Source organism: Euprymna scolopes, unplaced genomic scaffold (genome assembly GCF_053919585.1).
Source record: "Euprymna scolopes isolate OS-2025 unplaced genomic scaffold, ASM5391958v1 sca764, whole genome shotgun sequence".
Lineage (NCBI taxonomy): Eukaryota > Metazoa > Mollusca > Cephalopoda > Sepiida > Sepiolidae > Euprymna > Euprymna scolopes.
The window spans coordinates 15,001-25,000 of record NW_027633840.1 but is presented as its reverse complement, the minus strand read 5'-3'; the positions used below and the strand labels follow the sequence as shown (position 1 = coordinate 25,000).

At 59.9% G+C, this 10,000-nt stretch overlaps 2 non-coding genes and 1 pseudogene across 2 annotated transcripts in view; all 3 read right to left on the bottom strand.

The window, feature by feature from the left end:
• The window catches only part of LOC145276212 (large subunit ribosomal RNA), a 5,729-nt gene extending 3,250 nt beyond the window's left edge, over window positions 1-2,479 (bottom strand). The window contains exon 1 of the ribosomal RNA XR_013867903.1: window positions 1-2,479. This exon is cut by the window's left edge and continues 3,250 nt beyond it. This is a non-coding gene — a ribosomal RNA (large subunit ribosomal RNA).
• Window positions 2,480-3,074: 595 nt separating this feature from the next.
• On the bottom strand, window positions 3,075-3,233 carry LOC145276213 (5.8S ribosomal RNA). The gene has a single exon (XR_013867904.1). It is a non-coding gene; the product is annotated as a 5.8S ribosomal RNA (ribosomal RNA).
• Window positions 3,234-3,628: 395 nt separating this feature from the next.
• On the bottom strand, window positions 3,629-6,006 carry LOC145276216 (small subunit ribosomal RNA; annotated as a pseudogene).
• Window positions 6,007-10,000: the final 3,994 nt, after the last annotated feature.

Sequence of the window (10,000 nt, the reverse complement as noted above, 5' to 3'; positions counted from 1 at the left end):
CGATTCGGCAGGTGAGTTGTTACACACTCCTTAGCGGATTCCGACTTCCGTGGCCACCGTCCTGCTGTCTATATCGACCGACACCCTTTCGGGGATCTCATGGGCGTCGCGTTAGGCACCTTAGCCGGACGTTTGGTTCATCCCACAGCGCCAGTTCTGCTTACCAAAAGTGGCCCACTTGGCACTCGCATTCGAGGTGACCAACCGCCCAGCGAAGCGTGCTGGCGGCGGCGGCCGGATGGGTCGGCTCCGTCGTTCGGGAGAGTCGGCCCGTTCCACCCGTTCCGAGTTCGAGAGTAGGTCGAGGCCGTGAACGGCCCCGGGGCCTCCAATCGTTCGCTTTACCGGATGGAATTGCGACGATCGAGCGCCAGCTATCCTGAGGGAAACTTCGGAGGGAACCAGCTACTAGACGGCTCGATTGGTCTTTCGCCCCTACACCCGGTTCCGACGATCGATTTGCACGTCAGAGGCGCTTCGGACTTCCACCAGAGTTTCCTCTGGCTTCATCCCGACCGGGCGTGGATCGCCATCTTTCGGGTCCCTGGTCGCTCGCTACGCCAGAGTCGGCCGAGTCGTACTCGGAAAAAGGGGAAACCGACCCGGGGGTGATGGCGCCCGCGCGCAGCGCCTAAACTCGACGACAAAATAGGACTAGTTCAAGCCGCGGGATCTCACCGATGGGCGGAAGGAGGATATGGAAGCTGGCGCCCGGCAATTCCCCTTTTTGGATGATGCGCCGGTCCCCTCTCGGGGAGGAGGGAAAAACAACCGCACGTCAGCCACGAGCCTTCCCTCTCCTATCTCTCTCGGGAAGAGAGAAAAAAGGAAAAGTTGCGGGCACCGCAGCAGCGACGGCGGAAGGCCGAAAACGCCGCGCCGGCGGGATCGGGCACGGCTCGGAGGCGGGTGAGGCGAGGAGAAGACGACGGCACGAGACCGACGACACCCCCCGACGACCCCCGGACGACTTTGCCACGACACCTCTCCCGATCGACGCCCTCCTACACGCTCTCTCGCTTTCGCTTCGCCTTCGGGGTTAGTCAGAGGTGGCCCCTACGACTCGCGAACGGCCAGGACTCCTCGGTCCGTGTTTCAAGACGGGTCGGGTGGGTTGCCGATGCACGTCGCTGACCCGGGGTGGCGGGCGGCTCGAGTAAAAAAGCGTCGCCGAGCGACCTCTCCGGAAACGGAAACGGGCGCGGGCGGGGTTGCCCCCCGACAAGAACCCGAAACGTCGGCGAGGTGCGTGACGGCGAGGCCGCGCCAGTCCTATCCCGCCTCTCATCGCGCACGCGCCCGAGACGGTGGGGCGGCCTAAGGAGCGACACACAGAGTGCGTCGCCCGCACGCGACTTCCGGCGGGATCAAAACGGACCGGCTCGCCACGTGTAACGGATCGTGTCAGATTTCCTCCGTTCCCGGCAGAAAGGGGCAGTTACGTTCGCGGGCCCGACGGCCGGTGGCCCCCGACTTCACAAGGTGGGAAGACGGGGGTTTTCAGGGTGATGAAACGCCTGCCGCCTACGGAAAAAAACCCGCGTGTTCGACCTGCACGCCGGGAACGGGTCGCGACGACGGACCGGAGGGGAAGTGCGTCCGGTGCCGGCCGCGCGGAGGTCGCGCCGAAGCGCCCGCGCCATGATTACGCCGAGCGATGATGAAGGGGACGGGTGCAGCGGAGTCGCGCGCGGAGGGAGCAGGAGGAAAGAAGAAGCGGCGGCGACGGATGCGGCGGGTTAGGGCCCGGCGGCAGCAGCGATCGAGAGGACGAGTCCCCTCCGTCGCAGCCAACCGACGCAGCCACCTACCGACGCCGCGGTCGTCACCACGTTTCCCTTCCCGCTATCCACGCGGCCCGTCTCCTTCGTCGGCGACGCGGGCACAAAAGCTGGAACCGCGGGGAACGAGTCCCCCGCGGACACGACGAACGACGACCTGTGCCGCGACGGCCTCTCTTTCAAGAACACACATCGAGTTTGGGCTCGAGCCTAGGCAGCACCGGACTGAGTCCCCCCGCGATCGCGGTGAGCGGTCCCACCCGTTTACCCCTGGGCGGTTTCACGTTCTCTTGAACTCTCTCTCCAAAGTTCTTTTCAACTTTCCCTCACGGTACTTGTCGACTATCGGACTCGTCCCGGTATTTAGCCTTGGATGGAGCTTACCACCCGATTTGGGCTGCGTTCCCAAGCAACCCGACTCTCGGATCGAAGGCCGTCGCTCGCCGTCCGCACCGAATGGGCCTGGCACCCGCCGCGGGCGGCCCCGATCGAGGGAACTCCGAACTATGCGAGACGAAAACGAACGGCTGCCTTCGACCCATGCGCCACACGTCCCGAAGCCTTTAACTTGCGACGGGATTCGGCGTTGGGCTTCTCCCGGTTCACTCGCCGTTACTAAGGGAATCCCGGTTGGTTTCTTTTCCTCCGCTTAGCGATATGCTTAAGTTCAGCGGGTCGTCTCGTCCGAGCCGAGGGCGGCGGTTTTTAGTAGAGTGTGGTGTTTGGAGGAGAGGAATCTCGATCGGTACCCTCCGTGTGACGACGGCTGGCCGATATAGCGCCCGTCCGACCGAAAATGAAGAAGCCAACAATTAAAAAAAAGCCTGGGTCCTCCCCATCCGACGTTGCCTACGACGCGGCCACCTTTTTACGGTGCGACGGCCGTGCTCGTCGCGCTGCTCGAGGCGTCGCTGAGAGACACCTTCATGAGGCAGAGAGCGAGACGAGCAGGCGGCGCTTACGTCGGCAGTCGGTTAGGTCGGTGCTTTTTTTTTGTTTTTGTTCTCCCTTCGGCTGCTTTCGGACAGACTCCTCCTGCTCCTCCTCCACAGTGTTTCTTCACGCGGTCGAAAAGGGAAAAGACTCCGCGGTCTGCCAGCGGGAGACGAAGGAGGAGGCCGGAGAGGGTTTTAAAAAAAAAAAAAGACATTGAAAGGAGTCAATTCTTTTTTTATTTTTCTTCCCCCTCGTCACTCGCTCCTGCGACGTCCCGGTTACCACCGTGCCGAGGACCGGGCGGGCACGGGGACGGCAAGATGTCGTTTCGTTAACGGAGAAAGACATGTAACGTTCCGCCTCTCGACCGGACGTGGCCCCGAGACAAGGGATCTCGGGGCCGCAATGTGCGTTCGAGGTGTCGATGTTCACTGAGTCCTGCAATTCGCATCAGTTCTCGCGGCTGGCCGCGCTCTTCATCGACGGACGAGCCGAGTGATCCCCCCGTCCAGGGTTCAGCACTTGGGTTTTTTTATATTAGTTTTTGTTTATATAGATTTAGTAGTGTGCGAGGAGGTCTGTGCGAGGAGGCGTGACGGCATTGCAATGTCGCGAGTAGTTTGTTTTTAGCTAGCGGCGGTGGCACAGCGGCTGCAAAAAAACAAAAAACGATAAAGCGGCGACAAGGCAAAGAAGAAGCGGCCATCACTTGCGGTGGGCGAAAAAACAAACAGGTGGTAAGACGCGGAAGCAAGCAAGAAGAGCTGGGGCTTTAAAAACCTCCGCGTCACCACAAATCTATCTCTCGCTCCGCCTTTTATAGGTTTGTTTGCGCGCATTCGAGGCGTTGACGCCGACAGACAGAGGAGGTAGGCCGGAAAACAACAAACCAGTCTCGAACGGGAAAACGGTAATGATCCTTCCGCAGGTTCACCTACGGAAACCTTGTTACGACTTTTACTTCCTCTAAACGATCGGGTTCGGTCGTTCGGTCGTCTTCTCCAGGCATCGAACGCCGAGGCGTAGATGCACGAGTGTCGTGACGGACACGTCGCGCACTGCCCGGCGGCGTCGTCGGCCAGATCCGAGGACCTCACCGGACCGTTCGATCGGTAGTAGCGACGGGCGGTGTGTACAAAGGGCAGGGACGTGATCGACGCGGGCTGTTGACCCGCGCCTACCGGGAATTCCTCGTTCACGGGGTTGGTTACAGGCCCCGATCCCTATCACGGGAGGTGGTTCAGAGGTTTCCCAACCCTCTCGGGCCGGGGCGAAGTCCCCGCTGATACCTCCAGTGTAGCGCGCGTGCGGCCCCGGACATCTAAGGGCATCACAGACCTGTTATCGCTCCGCCTCGTGTGGCTTTCTGCCACCCGTCCCTCTAAGAAGTGCGTGAGAAAACCGACCCGGACCCGAGCGCCACGGAGGACGCCGAGCCCGCCGTAAAAATCACTGACATCGGCGCACTAGTTAGCAGGCCGGAGTCTCGTTCGTTATCGGAATCAACCAGACGGATCGCTCCACCAACTAAGAACGGCCATGCACCACCACCCACCGAATCGAGAAAGAGCTATCGATCTGTCAATCCTACCGGTGTCCGGACCGGGTGAGTTTTCCCGTGTTGAGTCAAATTAAGCCGCAGGCTCCACTCCTGGTGGTGCCCTTCCGTCAATTCCTTTAAGTTTCAGCTTTGCAACCATACTCCCCCCGGAACCGAACTCTGGTTTCCCGCAGGCTACCCGCCGGGTCATGGAAGCGAACGCCGGCGGATCGCCGGTCGGCATCGTTTACGGTCGGAACTACGACGGTATCTGATCGTCTTCGAACCTCCGACTTTCGCTCTTGATCGAGGAAAACGTGCTTGCCACACGCCATCGCTGCAGTTCGTCTTGCGACGATCCAAGAATTTCACCTCTAACGTCGCAATACGAGTGGCCCCGACCGCTCCCTTCGATCATTGCCTCGCCGTAGACGGAGACCGACAGACGTAGACGAGGCCCTCTTCCATCATTCCATGCTTATCGTATGCAAGCTTGAACAGCCCGCTCTGAGCACTCTAATTTTTTCAAAGTGAACGTACCGGCCGCCGCGGACACTCGGTTAAGAGCACCCTTGGAGGAGAAACCGCCGACCGCAACACGCGCGCAGACAAGACACGAAGCAGGGACTCGGAGCGGACCGGGGGGGTTCAAAAAAAAGAGGAACGCGCGGAAAGGGAGAGGGAGAGAAGCGCGGGGGTCAGAGTGCGGGGATGCGAATGAACGCACCCAAACACACACACGTAGCACCCCCCCGTTAGACTACTCCCGGAACCGAACCGACGACCACTTGTTTTTTTTTCCCGGATCCCGATCACGACCTCCTCGTCCACCTCGCCGGCAGGACCGCGTGGCGGGTATGCTAGCGGTTGACACCGGCGGAAAGGGCCGGGAATGCGAACGGACGACCAAAGTCAACGACGGACGATGGCGCCGCCGCCCCGGGGCCGCTTGCGCGACCACGAACCCGAGTTCGGACTACGAGCTTTTTAACCGCAACAACTTTAATATACGCTACCGGAGCTGGAATTACCGCGGCTGCTGGCACCAGACTTGCCCTCCGGTTGGTCCTCGTTAACGGATTTGAAGTGTACTCATTCCGATCGCGGGGCCTCGACAGAGTCCCGCGTCGTTATTTTTCGTCACTACCTCCCCGTGCCGGGAGTGGGTAATTTGCGCGCCTGCTGCCTTCCTTGGATGTGGTAGCCGTTTCGCATGCTCCCTCTCCGGAATCGAACCCCGATTCCCCGTTACCCGTAGTAACCACGGTAGGCACTTAACCGACCGTCGACAGTTGATAGGGCGGACCCTCGAGAGACCCGTCGCCGGGCGTGAAAGCTCGTGCGATCGACCAGTGAGTTATCCAGAGTCACCAAAGCGGAGCGCGCCGCCCTATGAGCCCCGCCACCGAACGGACCCGCGAGCGGGAACGCCGACGACGGGAGGACGGAATGACGCGCATCGGTCTCAGTCTAATATGTAGCGCCGCGACCCGGAACGGCCGACGCGGGTGCCAGCGCGCGAGGCGTGGCGACGACGGCGCGCCGACCGATCGCGGCCTGTGTCACATGTATTAGCTCTAGAATTGCCACAGTTATCCATCGCCTCCGAGGAGGAATACGGTCCCGAGGATTAGGTCCGGTTCCTGAGCCATTCGCGGTTTCGCCCGTTCTAATGCGTGGCGTGAACTTACACTTGCATGGCTTAAGCTTTGAGACAAGCATATGACTACTGGCAGGATCAACCAGGTATCGTTGGAATTTGGGACTTTGTTTCGACAGAACGACAGACCGACCGACCGACCGACCGACATAAGACAGACAACTACAACGACGGGCACGTGTTTATTTATTTTTCGAGGGGGTTCGCCGTCAGTAGAAGCGCGCTGCCCGCGCTGATGGCCTCTTTTTTGTTTCTCCCCTGACTTGGACCGAGACCGAGACTCAAAGAACGAAAGCGACCAACGTCGACAACAACAACGACAACGGCACCCTTGACAGCGATACATACGACAAACGACAAGCAGCACGACGGCAGTGCACACGGACATCGAGGGTCAAGGTGCAGACTGAACTCGCCGAGGTCGTCGTCATCGTGGTCGCCATCGATTCCGTCTCGTCGTCGTCGTCGTCAACGTCCACGTCACAGCCGGCCGAGAAGAGAGAACAGACGACAGCGTCGACAACAACAACGACAACGGCACCCTTGACAGCGATACATACGACAAACGACAAACAGCACGACGGCAGTGCACACGGACATCGGAGGTCAAGGTGCAGACTGGAATCGTCGAGGTCGTCGTCATCGTGGTCGCCATCGATGCCGTCTCGTCGTCGTCGTCGTCGTCTTCGTCGTCGTCGTCGTCGTCATCAACGTACCAACCGACCGAGACGAGAGAGCAAGCAACAACGTCGACAACAACAACGACAACGGCACCCTTGACAGCGATACATACGACAAACGACAAACAGCACGACGGCAGTGCACACGGACATCGGAGGTCAAGGTGCAGACTGAACTCGTCGAGGTCGTCGTCATCGTGGTCGCCATCGATGCCGTCTCGTCGTCGTCGTCGTCTCCGTCGTCGTCGTCGTCGTCGCCAACGTCAACGTCAACATCACAGCCGTCATCGGGGAGGAGCTGGACCAGGGCAGCGGCGGCGTAAATTTTCCCGTCACCTTCGTCGTCGCCTTCGTCGACCGACCGACCGACCGGCGTCGTGTTCGTGCTCGGAAAAACCGAGGAGAGACAACGTGCACATGGCGCGTTCTCGCAAGCGGCTCCTCGGTCCGATTTTTTTGGGCGGCTTTTTCGAGCTTTTTTTTTTTTCTCACCCTTTCGTCCGTGCGACGGCGAACGTTAGGGGAAAAAAAAAAAAAAAAAAAAAAACGACAACAACGCGGCGGACCGGGCGAACAACATCGTCGACACACACGACATTGACGACCGGTCCCCCTTTTCACAATCGCATCGAGATAAAAACGAACGAGTCCGATTCGAGCACCGAGTCGCGAGCGGGAGGACTGTCGGTGCAAGTATCGATCACTGACGTGAGCGCTTCGCCGGACAGAGGATGGCTCATCCGGCAGCCGTGCAAATCGACGGTATGGGAAGAACGAACAAGAAGAGCAACGACTTGATCGGCGGCTTGGGAACTGCGGACGGTGAAAACGGGTTAATCGACTGCGACCACGACTGCTCGATCGATCTTCTTTGGCGCTAACAAAGGTGGAGGTGGCGCAAGAAGGGACTAGCGCTATCACCGTCCCACGTATCAGAAGATGCGGCGGCAGACGTCGACGCTTATGCGTTGTCGGACGAGAAGTCGCTGCAGCACGTGTACCGCGAGCGGGACGTCCAAGGTTTTGCCAGACGGAAAGAAATCGGGTGTCAGCGAACGTTCACACGGCTGTGAGATCGGACGCTGACAGGAGTAGGAGGCGGCAGGCAGGCGGCGGTTACGGCGGCGGCGCCTGCTGCTGCTCATCCTCCTGTTTGCTGCGGCGACTTCCAGGACGGGAGAGCATCGAACAACGTACGTATGGTTACAAGGGGATCAGGATCTACATAGTGCATCCCCCGCGGCTATTTTTGTTTGTTTGTTCGCTCGTTCGTTAATTCGTTTCGTTCGTTCGTTCGTTCGTTACAATGTACGTTTTTCCGTTCGACGGCGGCAGAGAGCGGCGGCGTTTCTCCCTAATCCGGAGGATTTATCGGTCGCACAGCGATGGGTCGTTCGGGCCGATCATCGAAAGATTCGCAGGTAGTGGTTGAATGGCAGAACGGCAGCAACAACAGCGGCGGCTGAGAGCGGCGAACGCTGAGGCGGAAGCAGAAGCTGCAGCAAACGTATCGGCTAAACATGGTGGACATAGATATGGCTGACGACGCGGGTACCACGACGACTATGGAACCAGGAAAAGGAGCCGTTAGTTGTTCCAACATATCGTTCGACACGTCGAGCAGCCCTAGGTCCACGGAGAAGCACACACACGTACCACGTATTATAACCTAACGACGATGAGCGGGCGCACGGTTGGCAGGAACGAAGGCGGCGGATCAAAACAAGTTGGAGCGCGGCGACAGCGATAACGGTGACAGCCCTAGGCGGCCGGAGATGCCACTTTCTGACGCCTTTGCGACAAGCCCGTAGAGACGTTCCGGACCACCACGAGGCAAAGAGTCGCTGCTCCGACGAACCGACACACCAAAGTGTGCTTCCTACCGAACATGTTTTATAAAACTTTCAAACTGGAAAACCCCAGAAATGGTGTTGGTATTCGTCCAGACCCACCTCCGACACCTGAAAATGGTGGTCAAAAAAAAACGTCGATTATACGAAGCGACATTTCTGGTCGGCGATTTTCCAGTTTTACGCCTACTGCCACATGGGGATGTCGGTAGGCGTCGCAAAGTGCCTTCTCGACGCCTAGGCACACCAGGACTTTGTCATTTTTTTCCCCCTCGACATTCCTGGTCCGGTCTATTCCGATTTTACACCTACCGCCATGTGGGGGTGGCAGTAGGCGTCGAAAAGTGCCTTCTCGACCGCTAGCGACACCACTACTTTATCGAGCTCTGGAGGCCCGCACACCGACCCGGGGGCCGCGGAGTCGACCCCGGGGGCCTCCTGGCGTCGCCGCCGCTCACTTGGACGCCTTCCGCAACCTGTGGTCCCGCTCGGGGCCGCCGGGAGCCTCGCCGACCTGACCGGTGTCGGTAGGCGTCTGGAAGCGCCCGGCCGACCTGGACGAGGTCCCCCTGGCCCCCGGGGGACACCCCTTAGTTGGATGGGGGTGCTGTCCCGGGCACACATGCAACCCGCGGCCGCCTACCGACAGCCCCCTTCGCTCGATCGCTACTCCTTTCCAACATATGTCGGAGAAGCCGGGCGGTTGTGAAACCCCAGAAATGGTGTTGGTATTCGTCCAGACCCACCTCCGACACCTGAAAATGGTGGTCAAAAAAAACGTCGATTATACGAAGCGACATTTCTGGTCGGCGATTTTCCAGTTTTGCGCCTACCGCCATGTGGGGGTGGCAGTAGGCGTCGAAAAGTGCCTTCTCGACCGCTAGCGACACCACTACTTTATCGAGCTCTGGAGGCCCGCACACCGACCCGGGGGCCGCGGAGTCGACCCCGGGGGCCTCCTGGCGTCGCCGCCGCTCACTTGGACGCCTTCCGCAACCTGTGGTCCCGCTCGGGGCCGCCGGGAGCCTCGCCGACCTGACCGGTGTCGGTAGGCGTCTGGAAGCGCCCGGCCGACCTGGACGAGGTCCCCCTGGCCCCCGGGGGACACCCCTTAGTTGGATGGGGGTGCTGTCCCGGGCACACATGCAACCCGCGGCCGCCTACCGACAGCCCCCTTCGCTCGATCGCTACTCCTTTCCAACATATGTCGGAGAAGCCGGGCGGTTGTGAAACCCCAGAAATGGTGTTGGTATTCGTCCAGACCCACCTCCGACACCTGAAAATGGTGGTCAAAAAAAACGTCGATTATACGAAGCGACATTTCTGGTCGGCGATTTTCCAGTTTTGCGCCTACCGCCATGTGGGGGTGGCAGTAGGCGTCGAAAAGTGCCTTCTCGACCGCTAGCGACACCACTACTTTATCGAGCTCTGGAGGCCCGCACACCGACCCGGGGGCCGCGGAGTCGACCCCGGGGGCCTCCTGGCGTCGCCGCCGCTCACTTGGACGCCTTCCGCAACCTGTGGTCCCGCTCGGGGCCGCCGGGAGCCTCGCC